This window comes from Macrotis lagotis, chromosome X, assembly GCF_037893015.1.
Source record: "Macrotis lagotis isolate mMagLag1 chromosome X, bilby.v1.9.chrom.fasta, whole genome shotgun sequence".
In the NCBI taxonomy this organism is placed as follows: Eukaryota; Metazoa; Chordata; class Mammalia; order Peramelemorphia; family Peramelidae; genus Macrotis; species Macrotis lagotis.
The window spans coordinates 84,615,090-84,635,483 of record NC_133666.1 but is presented as its reverse complement, the minus strand read 5'-3'; the positions used below and the strand labels follow the sequence as shown (position 1 = coordinate 84,635,483).

General features: G+C 36.0%; 1 pseudogene; it reads left to right on the top strand.

The window, feature by feature from the left end:
• Positions 1-2,488: 2,488 nt before the first annotated feature.
• Positions 2,489-3,026, top strand: LOC141501380 (ADP-ribosylation factor-like protein 5B pseudogene; annotated as a pseudogene).
• The last annotated feature ends 17,368 nt before the right edge of the window (positions 3,027-20,394 follow it).

Below are 20,394 nucleotides of genomic sequence, written 5' to 3'. Positions count from 1 at the left end.
GGGCTCAGGATGGAAGTTGGGGCTTTGGGACTCCAGTTTTTATCCTGAATAGAATAATGATACTCCAAACTATAATTGAATAATTACCAACCAAACAGCTAAGACCTTGGACATCCTGGCTGACCAAGCCATGCTAACAAAACAGGTGATTATTCAACATAGATTAGTATTAAACTGACTGCTGGCTGAAGAAGGAGTCTGTGGTACACAGAACTTATCAAACTATTACCTAAAGATAGATGACAATAGGCAGGTGTTAAGGAGATAACCAGGGATATCAGACAGTTGGCACCTGTTCCAATCCAGATATGTATTTAGTATCTCTTAGATAAATGGGATTACTGGATCATGGTGGAAACAGTTGCTAGGTAGCTTTCTATTGACCCTGAGTGGGCAAACTCTTTAATTAGGGTCCAGTTAATAACTCAAATAGAATGAAATTCTGTTATTTAATTAGTACAGGTGTAGGGGTCTAAAAATGAAGAGGTAAAGATATTGATAGGAAAAGTCAATAGTCCTATGAAGTATGACGATTGTGAATTAATTTTAGGAAGACACTGCTGGTGAAGTGTGAAGACCAAGTTGTTATTAAAAAGAAAAGGGGAGGTTGGATTCACAAGTGAATTCTACCAAACATTCAAGGAAAAATTGGTTCCAATCCTATATAAACTCTTTGGAAAAATAGGGAAAGATGGAACTCTGCCTAACTCTTTCTATGAAACCAATATGGTGCTGTTACCTAAACCAAGAAGAGTTAAAACAGAGAAAGAAAATTATAGACCTATTTCTCTGATGAATATAGATGCAAAAATCCTAAATAAAATCTTAGCAAAATGATTACAACAAGTCATCACTAGGATAGTACATTATGATCAAGTAGGATTTATTCCAGGGATGCAGGGTTGGTTCAATATTAGGAAAACTGTTAGTATTCTCAATTATATCAACAACAAACCTATCAGAAATCATATGATTATCTCAATAGATGCTGAAAAAGCTTTTGAACAAAATACAGCATCCATTCCTATTAAAAACACTAGAGAGTGTAGGAATAAATGGACTGTTCCTTAAAATAATTAGCAGTATCTATTTGAAACCATCAACAAGCATTATATTCAATGGGGAGAGGCTAGAGGCATTCCCAATAAGATCGGGGTGAAACAAGGGTGCCCATTATCACCACTACTATTCCATATTGCATTAGAATTGTTAGCATCAGCAATTAGAAAAGAAAAAGAAATTGAAGGAATTAGAATTGGGAAGGAAGACACAAAACTCTCACTCTTTGCAAATGACATGATGCTCTACCTAGAGAATCCCAAGAAATCATCCAAAAAACTTCTAGAAACAATTAGCAATTTTAGCAAAGTTGCAGGTTATAAAATAAACCCTCATCAATCCTCAACTTTTCTATATATGTCTAGCAAGAAACAGCAGGAAGAGCTAGAAAGAGAAATCCTACTCAAAGTAACCTCAGACAATATAAAATATTTGGGAGTCTATTTGCCAAGACAGACTCAGAATCTTTTTGAAAACAATTATTTAAAACACTTCTCACACAAATTGAATCAGATTTAAATAACTGGACAATATCGGCTGCTCATGGATAGGTAGAGCTAATATGATAAAAATGACAATTCTACCTAAACTAAACTATCTGTTTAGTGCCCTACCAATCAAAATTCCAAAAAAATTACTTTAATGAGTTAAAAAAATTGTAAGTAAATACATATGGAGAAATAAAAAGTCAAGAATTGCCTGGAGCTTAATGAAAAAAAGTGTGAAAGAAGGTGGCTTAGCCCTACCTGATCTAAAATTATATTATAAAGCATCAGTCATCAAAACTGTTTGGTATTGGCTAAGAAATAGAGTGGTGGACCAGTGGAATAGACTAGGTATAAAAGCAGTAGATGATTACAGTAATCTGCTATTTTATAAACCCAAAGAATCTGGACATTGGGATAAAAACTCCCTCTTTGATAAAAACTTCTGGGATAATTGGAAGTTAGTATGGAAGAAACTGAGATTAGACCAACACCTCACACCCTTTACCAAGATAAGATCCAAATGGTTACAGGACATAGACATAAGAAACAATACTATAAGCAAATTAGAAAATCCAAGGACTAGTCTACGTGTGAGATCTATGGAAAGGGGAGCAGTTTATGACTAAGGAAGAGTTGGAGAACATCACCAAAAACCAATTAGATGATTTCGATTACATTAAATTAAAAAGCTTTTGCATAGATAAAACCACTGTAACCAAAATCAAAAGAAATGTAGTAAATTGGGAAACAATCTTTACAACTAATGATTCTGACAAAGGACTTATCCCTACGGATCGCCGCGGGCCCAGCCGGCCGAACAAAGGCGCCGCCGGGAGCCGCCCGCCACCGCATGCGGGTCTCCGCTGCCCGCCTTGGCGCGGGAGCCCACCGGGGTCTGCGCGAGGAGCCTGTGTCCGGCCGCGGCCCTGCGGGCCTGCGCCATGGGGCTGCTCTTCACCAAGCTCTGGAGCCTCTTCTGTAATCAAGAACACAAAGTAATAATAGTGGGATTGGATAGTGCAGGGAAAACCACCATTCTCTATCAGTTCTTAATGAATGAAGTGGTCCACACCTCTCCAACCATAGGAAGCAATGTTGAAGAAATAGTTGTGAAGAACACTCATTTTCTTATGTGGGACATTGGTGGCCAAGGGTCATTGCGGTCATCATGGAATACTTACTACTCTAACACAGAGTTCATCATTCTTGTCTTTGACAGCATTGACAGAGAAAGACTGGCTATTACTAGAGAAGAGCTATATAGAATGTTGGCTCATGAGGATTTAGGAAAGGCTGCTGTTCTCATCTTTGCAAATAAGCAAGACATGAAGGGGTATATGAGGCAGCAGAAATCTCTAAATATCTCACCCTTAGTTCTATTAAGGATCATCCCTGGCATATTCAGTCTTGTTGTGCTTTAACAGGAGAGGGTTATACCAAGGTCTAGAATGGATGACCTCCCAAATTGGTGTGAGCTAACCTTTTGTGCAAGGACTGCTTCTATTTATTCTGTGAACATGAACATATCTCCTGGTACTTTTGGCTGCTTTTGCAGCGGCTTGTTTAATTTATAAAAACACAAACCTCTTTGAGCAACACTTGAATCAAGTGTAGCTGAACTGGAACATAAGATTTTTCTTAACATTTTAAAAGTGCACTAATCCTCAGTTGGATGAACATAATGTGTCTGTGTTTCAGCAACAAAGTTCTCCTGACTACTTATCCTAATGCATTCAAGAATGGCCTTGCCAGAACCGTTTGTCATAATGTTTTATACCTTCTGTAATATGGAAAAACCTACTATTTATCTGAACCTAATATGCCCAGTTCTTTTCATTTATTAATTTTTAGGCAAATGTTGATCTGGAAGAGTACTCGAAATCACAGACTAATGTTTGCAGATTTCTTTGGGTCTAAATGTTATCTCCTTTTCTATATTATCTATTCTTTCTGCACAGAATTTTAACCCAATGAAAAATGTGTATGAGTGATATATGAAATCTTAAGAATTGACAATTTACTCACCAATGGGTAAATGTCCTGACCTCACACTGCATGTCATAGAAGAATCTGTTAAATTTTTAGTGTGGCTTTTTTTAAGGTTTCATGTTCCTTGTTCTTGGCCTATTGAATTATGATTAATTTTCTATGTGTATGACTTGGGGAAAGGGTTGGCCAAAAAAACTGTATCAGGATGAAGATTACTTGAGAGTGAAGGTTTGATAATAAAGTTTGGCAGCTTTTTGACATTTTATGTCAAATGCCACATTATTAGTACACATTTAGATAGGAAGTCATAAATGCATACCAGCACTCAAAACAGATCACTTTGAAACATATTTTACTATCAGAGACAGCCATATAAATAGCAAAATGTTCAAGTGTTCAATGTATTAAGAGTAACAGCATGGTTTTAAGTCATCTGGGCAATATTAAAGCCCAAGTGAATCAATGGGCTATTTCATAATTGATTATAGAAAGTGTGTCTGTCTACAATATGTCTACCACCAGCAGTACATTTCATGGAAAGTATGTGGCTTACAAAAACCTATTTTGAGGTTTTTTTAAAAAATAGGTGTGAAACAATTGCCATGTAGGTAGTTGGCCTTCATATTCTAAAGCCTTACTTTCTACTATCCAAATTTCAGACAATTGCTGAAATTAAGGCAAGTATTCATCAGATTGCTTTTAGATTCACTGTTGATAGAACATTTAGTAATCACCTAGTATCAAAAAAGAAAAAAGAGCACTCCAGTTGTCTGATTTATTAAAGGGTGATAAAATGAAAAATTTTCAAGAAGTAGGTACCTATTTTTAAAATGATACCAAGTGTAAATTGAAGAGGGAGAAAATAGAATATCATTGTTACTTTTTTCAAGTTATTTTTGTTCAAGTAAAAAGGCCAAAATATGTACTTTTATTAAAGAACATCACTTTACTTCATCAGTATTTATTTGAGTAAAAAAAAAAAGATTCAATATCCATAAGAACATGAGAATGGACATTCAGAACTGATCTCTTAAATTTAAAATTCTCCTTAGAACATTTAAGCCTGTTAACCTTTATTATTGTTTTTAGTTGTCATGACTTCTTGTACTTAGTTAAACTGTATTTAGTTATGCTTTACTGATTTCCATGCCTGAAAATGTTCAATGTGAAGGTTTTCTGAAGGTTTTCACCTTTTAGGAATCAATTTTTATTTTCAACTAATACCTAGTTTTCCAATTTGTTTGTTTTGAACTTTTTCTTAGAGTTTTATGCTTAGTAGTGGGAAAAATGAATTTTAGCATAATCAAAACAATAAGAGGGAAGGAAAAGTAAACACTGATATGCATGTTTATGGGGTAAAATTGTAAATAACATTTCAGCAAAAGCACACCATGCCTGTGGTTATTTTCTACTTTGGTTATGCTGTTTATCTTTAAACAGTGGGAAAAGAAAAGGGTTCCTCCCCAAAAAAACTTTGCAGCATATTCAATGCAGCATTCTTAAGTGAAAAGATGGTATGCTTATTGCATAAGAGTTGATTGGCTGGCTTAATTTTTTGTCAAGCTGTAAGATTTTAAAAATTATTACATCAAAGTTTTTAAGCAGTCATTATAAAAAAATAAAATATACAGAGAACTTAGTCATATTTTTAAAACAAAAAGCCATTCCCCAATTGACAAATGGTCAAAGGCTATGCAAAGGCAATTTACAGAGGAGATCAAAGCAATCCATAGCCATATGAAAAAATGCTCTAAATCATTAATTATTAGAGAAATGCAAATTAAAGCGTCTCTGAGGTACCACCTCACACCTCTCATATTGGCCAATATGACTAGGAAGGATAATGATCATTGTTGGAAGGGTTATGAGAAATCTGGGACACTATTACACTGTTGGTGGAGCTGTGAACTCATCTAACACTTCTGGAGAGCTATTTGGAACTATGCCCAAAGGGCAATAAAAATGTGCATACCTTGTTACCCAGCAATACCACTACTGGGTCTATACCCTGAAGAGATTATGAAAAAGGGTAAAAACATTGCTTGTACAAAAATTTTTATAGCAGCCCTGTTTGTGGTGGCAAAGAATTGGAAATCAAGTAAATGTCCTTCAATTGGGGAATGGCTTAGCAAACTGTGGTATATGTATATCATGGAACACTATTGTTCTATTAGAAACCAGGAGGTACAGGATTTCAGGGAAGCCTGGAAGGATTTGCATGAACTGAGGCTGAGTGAGATGAGCAGAACCAGAAAAACACTGTACACCCTAACAGCAACATGGGAGTGATGTCCAACCTTGAAGGACTTGCTCATTCCATCAGTGGAACAACTGGGAACAATTTTGGGCTTTCTGCAAAGGAGAGTGCCATCTGTATCCAGATAAGGAGCTCTGGAGTTTGAACAAAGTGCAAGAACTATTCCCTTTAATTTAGAAAAAAACAGATATCTTATTGTCTGATCTCTTCTCTTCTTTAAGGATATGATTTCTCTCTCATCACACCCAATTTGGATCAAGGTACAACATGGAAACAAAGTAAAGACTGACAGATTGCTTTCTGTGGGGGGTGGGTGGGCGGAGGGAAGAAAGATTGGGGGAAAATTTGTAAAACTCAAATAATATCTTTAATAACAATAAATTTAAATAAAAAGAAAGGGGGGCATTGTGTGGAATGTAGGGCATTGATCTTCAGAGGGTGTGGAGGGGGGCCCTTAGGGAATCTGTTACAAAGTGAGAATGACCCACTCAATCCCCAAACTGGGAGAGTTTTTCTAATCCCATTCCAGAAGTGACACTCCCAAGATAAGAAGAATCTGGTATTCAGCTGTTCAAGAGTGACCTAGAGATCTTGACCTAATGCAAATGAGTTTGTGCAATTAATAACTGAATATTACCCCAAACACCACCTGTGAAGATTGGGGCTCATCAGCATATCATGCTGTATTTCTCATATAACAATAGCATTGCATTATAGTTATATTCTACAATTTGTTCAGCCATTCCTAAATTGATCAGCAATCCCACAATCCTTAGTTCTCCCCACCCCAAAGAACTGTAACAGATATTTTTGAACACATCAGTCCATTCTTTTTTTAATGATCTCTTTGGATTATAGACCTAGTTGAGGCATTGCTGGATCCAAAGTTCTGCACAGTTTGGTTGCCCTTTGGTCATAATTCCAGCTTCCTTTCCCAATTGGTTGAATCAGTTCACAACTCCAATAAAAGTTCATTACTGTTCAAGTTTTTTTTTTTTCACATCTCCTCCCACATTGATCATTTTCCTTTTCCATCATAATACTCAATCTAATAGGTGTGAGTTGGTACCACACATTTGTTTTACTTAACCATTCTCTAATCAATACTTACTTAGGACATTTTTCCTATGACAATAGATAGCTTTACTTCATGTGAAAACTGTCTTGACCATTTGTAAATAGGGGTATAATCTGTATACTTAGCATTTTGACTCAGTATACAGTTCTCTTCTCCCAGCAGGGCTCAGAAGAGGGGTCCAGAGTTTCTATCCCTTAATAGTGTTATTCTTATCGTGGTATTTGTAAGAAGGCTGAGGAATTGGGTGGCATGTAGGTCAGGGGCCTCTTGGCTCCAGGTTCAGGACTATGACTACTGTGCACCACAGCACACTTTTGAAGAGGAACAGAGTGAAATGAGAAAAAAATATAATAAATGGGAATGGTGAGGGAATTACAGTCAGCAACAGCAACTGTGGAAAAATATGGAAGTAACTTCTCTGATGGGCTTATGATAAAGAATGTGATCCACCTGAGACAGAACTGATGGTGTCTGAACACAGACACAATCACTTTGTTTCCTTTTTCTTTCACTTTATTTATCATGAGGTTCTATATTTTTGTGGGGGAAGGGGGGATCATGTTTACTCTTACAACAGTAATATTTCAGTAATGGTTAAATAAACTAGTATAATAAAGACAAAAATGTGATCATGTTTAAAACATTGCACATTGATAGCCAGGAGGGTGAGAACCTTACTCTGAGAATGGATTAAAAAGGATTAACCAATATATCTCAAATGGTATAAAAGCCTTATATATTCCAAAATAAATAAGAGGGCTAGAAGATAGGGTGGGGGAAGGTTAAATCAGGGAATTATAAAGAAGTGAGTATGATAAGGAAAAGCAGGAAATGATGGAAGGTCAAGGTAAACTGGAGAAATGAGGAGGGATAGGGTGAATAGAGTGAGAAGCTAAGCAAGAAAAAATAGAAAGTGGTGAATACACAGTGTTAGAAATGAATGAAAGAAAAACTTGCTAGAGTGAGAGAAAATTGTACATTTTGATTCACGAATCATGCAGGATACGGGTACCTCACCCAGCATGAAGCACAAGGTGGGGTTATTACAGCACGTATTATATAGTCTACAGAAACTCTTTCACTTGGATTATCATAGGTTCTCTGAGTTTGAGTTACAATCTTCGAGCTCCAGCCATTCCCTGACATATCTCTAATATAATAACCCACAACATTATACAAAACATGATATGCTGATGAAATCCAACCTTCACAGGGGGTGTGTGACATAAAATTCAATTACCTTATTGTGCAAATTCAGTTGCATTAGGTCAAGATCTCTAGGTCACTCTTGCCCAGCTGAGAACTAGATTCTTCTAATCTTGGGTTTACCATCCCTGTAATGGGATTAGGAAAACTCTCCCAGTGTTGTGATTGGCTGGACCATTCCCCAGGTGTAATGGATTCCCTAGGGCCCCCAGCCACCTACCCTGTGAAGACCAACAAACTACATTCCTCAAACACAGCAATGAAATAAAGTTATGAATGTGTATAGGATGAATTTGCCCAACATGGTTTGGGATAGCCAATTAAAAATCTGAATTCAACTATAAGCTGCTTTCAGGAAACACAATTAAATGAAAGATTTAATTATAAAATAAAGGACTGAAGTACAATTTAAGATGTGAAAAATGGACACAGTGGATAGAGGCCCTGGAATCAGGAGGACTTAAGTTCAAATGCAGCCCTGACTGCCTCACCAAAATAAAAAAAAAGCCAAAATACAAATCTTGATCTCAAACTTAAAAATAAAATAGATTTAATAAAAAGAAAAAAAAATGGAAAATCACACTATGTGTCACCAATACTGCTCAATATTGTTTTAGAACATATAAAATAACTGGACAATATAAAATAACTGTCCAAACAGACACCAGGAACTACATTAAAATAAACATAAATTACTGTTTGGGTAAATAGATAGATTTAAAAAATGAAATAATATTTATGGAATAATATTTATAATAATGACTATTTTACCTAATTTATTTATTCAACTCAATCCCAATTATATTATGGAAAAAATTATGACTGAGTTAGAAAAAAATTATAATGAAGTCAATTTTGAAGAAGAAAAGGTCAAGAATTAAAGACTCCAGGGGAAAAATGTATAGAAAGTAGATTCAACACAGTAAGGCACTAAGGCACTCATATATAGTTATCAATTTGATCATCATCAGTCAGAGAGCACTGGTCTGTGAGGAAAGACCGCAGGTATGATTAGTCAATTGAACGATGTGTTGGAGTAGCACAAACTTTTTCTTCACCAGCATTGAGAAGTACTGTGGGCACCTCTCTGATAGGAGAAGAACCAAAACCAGAGACTCTGACAGTAGCAAGACCATATCCAATAGTTCTGTTTCCTAAAAAGTTGTCCCTGTGATGGAAGGATTCTGGTAAAGGCAAGTGAGAAAGATACCTTTCATAGCATTAACCTCGTTAGAATAGATACAATTGTGCAACTCATGCCTCTGATCAGTTGGTTGGTTGGTGTGGTCTTCTTATTTACTTCATTAAGCCCTAAAACTATATGAGAAGGTGATGGAATTATTGAAATATTAGATTATTAATCTTATTTCTGTTAAACCAAAATTTTCTTGTATAAATAAAATCAAAATAGGCAGGAAAAGAAAGAATGCAGAAAATTGGAGTGAAACTTTCCTAGCCAATCTCTTAGTATGTGATTTTGTTGAACTACTGCTGGTGTAGGAAATGATGAACTGGCTGATTGAGGAAAACATGGAAAGACTTGGACCTATGAAGGAAGATGCTATCCAGCTCCAGAGAAAGTGCGAATAAATATAGAACTGTCTTAAATATAAGTTTTTCTGTGCATATGAGTGTATCAGGGTATGTTTTTAGTTATCTATGGATGAATCTCTATACACTCAGTTCATTGCAGAATTGTTTATGTTGTAGAAGCAGGCAAGGAAAAAAAAGTAACATAAAAAATGGCTCACTAGAGAACAAGGAAAACCTAGAAGGAAACAGCAAAAAACTGTGTATAGCCATTGGAAATAAACAGAAATTTTTTTTCACTAGGTATTCTTGAAATGGAAATTTATTTATTTATATTCAATTTTCTCATGTTCTGCTACATACAAGGTAGGTTTTTTCCTTTTTATTCTTTCCTTCTGTTATACTTAGGTTTAAAATGAATAAAAATTTACAAAAGATATAGAAAAATGAATATAATATAATAAATTACTTCATAGAATTTAGGAAATTGGAACAGGCTATTCCAAAAAGAACAAACTCAGAATATCAATAGTACTTTTTGTTTAATTGTCCAAAGAAAAGATAAGTTGACACTTGTGAATTAAAACAATAAGCTTCTCTTCATACCCATCAGATTAACCAGAGGAGAGTAACAGTTGTTGAAAGGAGCAATGAGAAAAATATTCATGCTAATAATGAGTGGTGGGACTTCATTTAGGTCTAGACTTACTTCAATGCACTTTTGAACTACTCTTCAAAAGACATTATATTGTGTATACCCACTACATCTGGATTCTCCACCAAGGAGTTCAAAGAGAGTGGAAATAAACCCATATTCCAACAATTGGTTAAAATATTGCCCATTATTTGGGAAATGATTGCACAAATTATGATATATAAATCATTATCGTGCTATAGTGAAATTTTGGAAGACAGATTCAGAGAAGCTGGAAGGATTTTTATGATATCATGCAAAGTAGAATGCAATGAAGAAAGAGAACAGTCTGTTAATTAACATCATTGTAAACAAAAATTCCTTTAAAAGACTTAATAATTCAAATTTGTTTGATACAATACAAAGCCTGGGAAGGATTCTATCATCTTATCATGAAGCATGGAAGCACCAGAGATAATGGCCTGAAAGTGCAAAATGAGCCATATATTTTTGGACATGATCTTTTTGGAAATTTATTGTCCTTAATATTAAATATTAATTTTTTTATTCTCTATTGTCTTTTATCAATGGAGGGTTAAGTTTGGAAAGGATAACCTAGATGACTCAGTGAATAGAGCAGTGAAGGTGCAGATAGGGCGAGCTGAATTCCAATCTGCCCTCAGACACTTAACTGCTAAGTGACCATGAAGAAGTCACTTGACACAGCATATGTCAATTTTCTTATTTGGATATGAACAAGAGAAGAAAACAACAAACCACTCTCATTTCTTTTTAATAGTTATTTTTTATTTTAAAGATAAATAAAAAATAAATAAAGAGAAAAATAAAAATTGCATGTAGCTGAGTAGAACATAAGAGAGGATTCCAATTAGAAACCAATAAATTTCCATTTCAAAGAATATAATAAATAGATCGTATTCTAAATAAAATATAATATAATATAATAAATGAAAAATGATAAATGCATAATAAATACAATTCATTAATTAAATGAATACTCCACACTGAAATCAAAAGTGTTCATCTGTTCTTTACTTCTTTGTAGAATTCCCTTCTTTCTCAGCTATGTAGGTTTTAATTTATTTTTTTCCATTCCTGGTCCAAAGAATTGTAAATAAGTGGGGCCATACATACATACATACATACACACATACATTTACATATTCAAGCATATTTACATGCACATATATAAGCACTTATACAAATACACACTTAACTTCACTTATATATGCATATAGAGACACATAAATTTGTATATACACATGCATATGTACCTATTTTTCCAATATATAGATTATCATACATAGACATACATAGATACATTCATATCCACAAATGAAAGCTGTACTATGCTTATTTCCTCCTATCCTCTGTTTCCCTGATGGTGAATAGCATCATCCATCATATGTCCAAATCTTTCCAAATTTTTCTTAATCCACCAGATAATTTCTTCCACCACAGGAACATTTTTACATTAAACTTTCCAGGTATTTTAAAACAATATATATTAAGATGGCAGAAAATAGCAATTTGGTGATTTCTCTCTTTTGGACCAATATATCTTAAGTTTAACTTTATCTGAGATCCTGATTACTAATCCTGCCTTTTTAAAATAATAAATTCTCCTCTGGATCTTTATGTTTGCATCTCAAATTTTAAAACATTTCCTTAAAAACATTATCTCTCCTCTGCTGTTCTACTACTTGCACCTTTGTCCTTTTATTTCTGAGCCTACTGCCCTCTAAGAAAGCTTTTCGTTCAAATGCTTGTAAATCCCAATAGTCCTGTTATTCTCTACACTCCTCTATCCACCTGTTATCCTATTTTCTCCCCATCTTACACTGTGCCCTCCCTAATCCCTTGATTTCTTCTTTTGTTCAGAATTTGGAAGTCTTTCCAACCCTTCTAGAGATATATGAACTGCTGCCTCTTTAACTCATCCCTGTTGAGAGCTGGTTTCCAGAATGGTTAACCCCCATTCCCCATACTCACAAAAAGTGACTGAACTTTTATTAAGATGGCGATTCCCATTGAAGGCAAGATTCTTTCAGGCTCCTACTCACTAGACGTGATCATCAACTGAAAAATGGACACCTACTTGAGAGCCAGTGTGGCTTCACAAAGGGTTTAGGATCAGTCCATATGGTATTTGCTGTCCAACAACTGCAGAAGAAATGTCAGAAGTAGAATAGAAGTCTGTAAACAACGTTTGTATACCTGGCCAAAGCCTTTTATGCTTTCAGTCATGAGGGTTTATGGAAAAATATGTCAAAATTCCCAGGGAATTATTATTATTATTATTATTGTTGTTGTTGTTGTTGTTGTTGTTGTTATACAATAACATGACAACATGCTTGCCCTGGTCTTGGATAGTGGATGATGATCATGAGATTTTGTGTGCTTGCTTCCATGCTTTTGAGCGTCATGTTATCAAAGGACTTCATTGAGGATGAACTCAGCATCAAGGGAAGCTACAGCACCATTGCTAAAGTCTTTATCTGCAAAGGACTTTCAGCCAAGTCTGAAGTGGAGGGAGTGTTGGTTCCTGATTTTCTGTTTTCAGGTGGTCGCACACTCAATCATTCTGAAGATGAGTTGCTTCTAAAACTAGATTTACCAACATGCGGAATGATTCTTTGCTGCACATTGAACAAACCAGTAACATGGGTGCTTCATCAGGCAGCAGCACATCATCTATATGTGGAACCAGTAGTTATAGCCTATGGTGAGGATCTGAATACTGTCAGCAGGTACTGGGCAATATGCTTACTAGGGATCCATGCATTGATCAAAGGGGTCATTGGCACGTTGCCAGAGCAAGCCCAGTGTTTCAGTGGCTCCCAAAAATAAGAGTTGAGGAGAGATATTAGACTGTGACTGCCCAATTGAAGGTCGACAGAGCTCCTTTGCTGACCTCAAAGCTGTATATCTGTGAAACCTGGACAGGCTGCTAGTGAAATGTCAGGAAACTCAATGGTTTCCAGTGAAATTGTCTTAATAAAATTCTGAAGATTACCATGCAAGAGGAGATACCAAACACTGAGGTCCTTATTCCAGTTAAACTACCAAGCTTTCATGGGCTTCTAAAGAGAATGAAATGTTGATGGACTCGCCACCCTGTGTGAATGTTAAACATATACTTGGCCAAAAGACCATTGCACTGAGAAATCATAGAAGGAAACACTCAAAGTGGGGTCAGCAAAAGCAATATAGTCATACATTTTAAAGGTTTTATTTGAGTATTACAATTTTTCCCCCTAATCCTACTTCACTACCCCCTGCCCACCATGGAAGGCAATTTGTGTGTCTTTACATTGTTTCCATGGTAAACTTTGAATGTGATAGGAGAGAAATCATCCTTAAGGAAGAAATACAAAGTATAAGAGATAACAAGATCAGACAATTAGATAGCATTTTTTTCCCTAAATTAAAGGTGAAAGTTCTTGGTCTTTGTTCAAATTCCACAGTTCTTTCTTTGGACACAGAAGGTATTGTCCATCATAAACAGCCTCAAATCGTCGCTGATTGTTCCAATGATGGATTGAGAAAGTCCATCAATGTTGATCATCACCCCCTTGTTGCTTTTAGGGTGTACAAAGTTTCTCTGGTTCTGCTCATCTCACTCAGCATCAGATCATGCAAATCCCTCCAGGCTTCCCTGAATTCCCCTCCCTCCTGGTTTCCAATAGAACAATAGTGTTCCATGCCAAACATAGACCACGATTTTTTAAGCCATTACCCAATTGAAAGATATTTACTTGATTTCCAATTCTTTGCCATATAAGGTAACTCTTAAGAAATTTGGAATTGATTGTGCAGCATGTGAGACACTGACACAGGACTGGCCTGTCATCTTCAGAGGGTTCTATGAGTAAAATAGAATGGAACATGTTCAAAGGAAATGTGATATACAGAAGACTAGAGAATTCAACCCAGGGCTTTGCATGGATTATTTGTGACCAACTTGTGGTAGAGCATTTTGATCTCATTTTAGTCAGATCAATCACAGGCAAATGTATTATAATTTGTCTCTAACATAGCGATGTTTCGTTCTTCCTAAATAGTGAAGGCAAGAACCAAGTATCAATTCTTCCTCTTAAGCATCATTTCTATATGATCATTGCTCTTTTTATCATTCTGACACCATTTTACTTGTTGAATAACTGCATACACAGTTCTAGCCCAATCTCTGTTCTAAACACAAATTGCTAATTAATATCTTAGACTTATGATCTATACTTCTGTGTAAATAACGTGTCCTTATCGAGTACCATATTATTACTGTTTGCTGTTCAACTTATAGTTCTCTTGGATCTTATTTGTCAAATTTTCTTTTAAGTTTTTGATCCAAGATCATAACAACCTAGTGAATCATTGAACATCCGTTTTATTTCATCCAGGATTACATTTCACTTTGTAGTATGTGATGTGTTTGCTCATAACTCAGTTCTTTTGCCCTTCAGTATAGACTGTTCCAATGTTTTCAGTTTAATGTACCCATTGCTAGATCTTGTGTCATTCTAATTTTGACTCAGACATAGTTGAACTGTTTTTTCTTCCTATATTTATCCAGAACAAGGGAGGTTTGAATTCTGATCATGATATTCTAGTAATTTTTTTTTCCTAAAATCTATTTCAGTTCATTATTGGAGAATTTTTTCCATTTAGACTTTCACCCCTTGTTCTAACAATTTTGGGATTCTATCACTAAAGTAAACTATTATCTACATTCAGAGCACTTACATCCTAATAAGGGTTATTTTGCATTGGAATATTAACGAAATACTGCATGAAGACCAAGAATCTAGTACCCATCAAAACTGAACTTTCTCTTCCAGGGGGAAAGATGTACTTTCATTGAAATAGGAGTTTCAAAAGTTTCCATTGAAATGATCAGAGCTGATCAGAAATTTTACTCTTCAAGAACAGGACTCAAGTGAAGCAGAGAGAAGATAGGTGGGAAAGGCTAATTTTAAGGGATTTAATGATGATGAACTGAGTGTATTCCTGCATAGGAAGATGATACTGACATTTCTTATGAACCTCATTTATTAGAACAATTAGTAGGAGCCTATATAGAAAAGGCATAGGAGGGAGCTGAATATCATATCATATTACATCATGTCATATCATATATATGTGTATATATATATATATATATATATATATATATATAATAAAGATGGATTCAATGGCTGAACAAAGGAATGTACTTGGAGAAAGGGAAAAGAGAGGTAGAATGGGCAAAGATATTTCATATAAAAGAATCAAGAAAAAACTTTGCAATGGAGTGAAAGGGGGAATGAGTGAACTTTTATGCTCATCAGAAATGTCTCAGAGTTTAAATAGCATACACACTCAATAAAGTATAGAAATAAGAGGAAAGGGATGTGAGAAAGTGGACCGGCATAGGAGAGGCGGGTGAAGTCAATAGAAGAGAGGGAAGATTGTGGGATAGAGTAGTCATATACAACACAATTCTGAGGAGGGACAGGGTGAAAGGAGAGAGAATGGAATAAATGGGAGTGGGGAGGAATTAAATGGAGGGTAATACTTTAGCAACTGTGGGAAAAAAATTGAAGCAACTTCTCTGATGAACGGGGTTAAGTGGCTTGCCCAAGGCCACACGGCTAGGTAATTATTAAGTGTCTGAGGCCGGATTTGAACTCAGGTAGTCCTGACTCCAAGGCCAGTGCTCTATCCACTGCACCACCTAGCCGCCCCATCTAATGAACTTTTGATAAAGAATGACAGAGTTGAAAATATTTGAACACAGACTGAAATACACAATTTTTCCTTTACTTCAATTCTCTTGAGGTTTCTGTATATTTCGTTTTGTTGTTGGGGGGGGTTATTGCCACTTTCACATCAAGATTATTGTAGTAATGTGAAATTAAATAAATAAACCATTTTAAAAAACATAATGAATTGTGAGACATTCTAGTTTTTCAGATGAGTGTAGCAAGGCTTAGGATGTCAGACCCAGTGGTCTCTCATCTTTTTTGTTTGGAAGTTATCTCTAGGTATCTTTTTTTTAGCCTGGTTGAAATATAGTGATCACTCATGGGCTCAACCCCACTGCTGACTCTTGAGGGAGTTTTCACATGATCCATTTCCTATTTAGGTGGGGCTTTTATTGTTATAGAAATTTGTCACCTGACATTCTGGAACCTTAAACACCTAAAAGTCTTAACCTGCTATGACTCAGAATTTCTAAAGGAGGACATCTGCGTCCACAGGAGCAGGAAGACAGGCACTCAACACCCTGCCCAAGTGAACACCCATTTGGACAGAATGTGTAAATAGTGTCTACTGGACATTAAGGAGCCTGCAGCCTCATGGAAGTGGACTGTGTGTTTCTTAGCTTCATGTGGTTGGAGCCAGGGCCTTCAGAGGAAGTGAAGGAATATAAAAATTGCTGTATGTGGTATCAGAGACAGTATCCTGTGCTGTTTTGGTCTTTGAGGTTAATAACTGAGTTCAGTGGAAGCTGACTGAAGAAAAGTTTTCTCTTCATTGTTTTTGTCTATGTTAACTAGAAATTGAGACCATAACCCAAATTTAAGGGCTTCAGCAGACTGCATATTGAATTATTCTGTGTTCTAAACACTTCTTTTTTGTTAAATAAGTTGGTTATGGAACTTCCTAGACCAAAATTTAGTACAGAGTGGCTGCTTATGTAGGAATTACTTGGTGAAAGAAAAAGAGGGCCTGATATTGAGGAGGGAAAGCACAACAAAAATTAGCCTAGGGGTTCAGTGATTAGGTGTTGTTGCCAATCAACCAAGTCGCATTCAGAGAAATCTTCAGAGTTCTTTTCTGTAAGCTCATTCCTTGGAAAAATTGGAGAGTTCAAAACACAGGTTTCTCATTTGACAATGTGAGAATCACAGAGAAAGAGAATTTTCCTGAAATCAGGAGTGGAGAAGAAGGCTATATAGCATGAGACAAAGATTAGGTTTTGAGAACAGGAGAGGTGGTGTGTTTGTCCAACTAGATTGCCCACTGATATGACCAGTTAGCATTAGCATTCTCTCTCTCTCTCTCTCTCTCTCTCTCTCTCTCTCTCTCTCTCTCTCTCTCTCTCTCTCTCTCTCTCTTTCTCTCTTTAAAAATTATTTTTTCCAATTATATGTAAAGATTGTTTTTGACATTCATATTTCAGAAATGTTGATTTCCAAATTTTACTCTCTCCTCACTTTTCTCCCCCCTACCTCCACCACAAGACAGCAAGAAATCTGATATAGGTTGTACATGTCCATCTCCAAAACAGTGATTGTCACTCCTTCTCCCAGAGGACCAAAAAAAAAATGACATCATTATGTGAAATGTGTCCATCTATATTTGAACTGAACAATATGAGGTCACAACTCTTTACTACAGGAGGAGCACAGATAGTCCTGAACATCTTGGGAGGGTTCTCTATTCTTAAACATCTCATATTTCCTATGAACTAATTCAATTCTACTTTGCTCATAGAGCATAGTACACTACTTGTAACGGGTAGGCCATATTTGGTGGTCCTATATCTGTATCTCCCATGTTGTTAAAGTCAATTCCAAAGATTTGAGGACAGACTTTGGGATTCTCCTTGTACTGCTTCTTATAATTCCCCTATGAAGACTTACCCTGTATGAGTTATCCATCAAACAGTCTTTCTGGCAAACTTATATTTGACGTTTGAATAATGTAGTCAGCCCATTGGAGTTATGCTCTCTGAAATAGGGTTTGAACACTTGGCAGTTTTATCACCATATTTGTAATATTTTCAAAGGGGATTTAGAAATGGGGAAAAATTAAGTGATACTATAATGTTTTGACGTTCCATAAAATATGATTTTTTCTCTTTACATGGTCAGCATCTCCCATCACAAGAAGTTTGGAATTATCTTAGATCACTGCTGGGAAGTGGTAAGGCTATCATAGGTGATCATCACACAATGTGGCTTTTACCATGTGCAATGTTCTCCTTTTTCTGCTCACTTCCCTCAACAATAGGTCATGTAACATTATCCAGATTTTTCTTAAATATGCATGCTCACCATTTCTTATACAACAATAACATTCCATTATGTTTTAGACCAAAATTTATTCTGTCTCCCTAATTGATAGACATCCCCTAAATTTCCAATTGTTTCCCCTAACAAAAAGAGCTCTCCTAAATATTTTTGTATGTGTGGGTCCTTTCCCCTTTAATATGATCTCTTTGGAATATAGACTTAGTTGTGGAATTGCTAGTTCCAAGTGTCTGCATAGTTAGTTTGCCCTTTGGACTAAGTTCCAGATTGCTCTCCATATTGGTTGGAGCAGTTCACAACTTCTACAGCAGAGCATTAGTGAGCTAGTTTTCCTCCATCTGTTTCAACATTATTCATTTACCTTTTCTTTCAGGATAAGAATATGCTAAATGTGAAGTTTGTACTTTAGAGATTAACTCATATTTCTCTAATCCATAATAGATTAGAATATTTTAGTAGTTAATTCAATATAGATTTAATATCTTCAGATGACCATTTTCTGTTCATATTCTTTGAACAATTATGTATAGAGGAATAAATTGTATACATAGAAATTTGACTGAGTACGCTATATAGGGTTCTCGTCTTATAACACCAGTGCCACGAAGTTGGATCCTGAGTTTCCTTCCCATTACAATACTATTCCTATTATGATTTTTGTAAGAATTTGAGTCACAAATTCTCTTGCATCAAAAGCAGAGTGGTCGGCATCAGCTGCTATTTGTAATATTCTACTGTAAAGAGACATTGGTTAATGAAGTATGCAGTAATTGATGGTCCCATAGTTCCATTCCTTGACTTATTGATATGTGCCTATGTGTGATGTGTGTGAGTGTGTGTGTGTGTGTGTGTGTGTGTGTGTGTGTGTGTGTGTGTTGGAGGGGGGAAGGAGAGTGGTGCTAATAGGGAACTCTTTCTGTCCACAGTGATGACATGTTTTACTCCAGATCTCATGTAACAACACGTCACATAAGAATGGGGATAAGGTTAAAAGACTCTAGGTTCAAATGCTGCCTCAGAATCTCAGTTACTTTGAGTAAGTCTCTCTGCCTCATTTTCCCTCTTTATTAGATGAAAGGGTAATACTTGGTAGCTGCTGAAGTCCCTGACATTTTAGTGCTAGTGCCTTTGGAAAGGAATTGCTCCAGCTGATCTTGGAGTCAAGGAAATCTGTTGTCTAATCTTGCCAAACCCCAAGTGAAAACCAAAGATGATGAATTGAAAATTTATGGAGAATATGATTTTCCCTATTGGAGCTTCCCAATAGTTATGAAATTGTTAATTCAGACAAAACAGGATGATGCAGTCATGAGATCGTATGTCCTATTATAACGCACTTCTACTCGTGACAGGCAAACCTATACAGGGGAAGAAGGTCCCCCCTAAAATTGGTTTAGGGAACATCACACAAACCTAATCAAGAGCTAGAATGTAGAGAAACAACTCAGAATTGTCCACCCTTTGGAGAGTAAAGAATCACTATAGCAACCAGTGATTGTGGAGTGAATTGAAGCTTGCATTTCCTTCTATCAAGGTCAGAAACTATAATAACAAGAAAGAGGGCTAGCCAAATTTAAAGGGACCTTATTCAAAAAGGAGATTAGAAAATTCTATTATTGCTTTCTCCATAATTCTGCAGGGAACTCTGTGGTTTGTGGGACTTTGACACCTGTGCATCCTTTACCAAAAACCTTCCCTGTACTCATGATAGTGAGTCTATCAAATAGATGACTTCTTCAAAGCTTGAAAGGAATGAGTCTACTTACCACAGGAAGGTTCAGGCAGTAATAGGGTTGAGACACTTCCCCGGGTCTAAGGTTTTCCAGTGCTTTTTTCAAATTTAATTCAAATAACCAGACATTACCTAAAAGAACAAATAGAAATAGATTTGTTCCTGTTCAGAAATCCACTCTGGCCTTCCTAAGTATAAACTTGCAGATATGAACTTCTAGATCTGTAAATATGAACTTCCAGATCTGTAAATGGGGCCATGTTTCCCTGATTTCTTACCTAACCTTAATCTCTATATGGGCTTTGCCTCAGTCAAACATAACTTAAAAAGGCCAAGGTCTCCCACTGTATCAGTGCTTCCTCCAGTCATCCTAACCTATGCA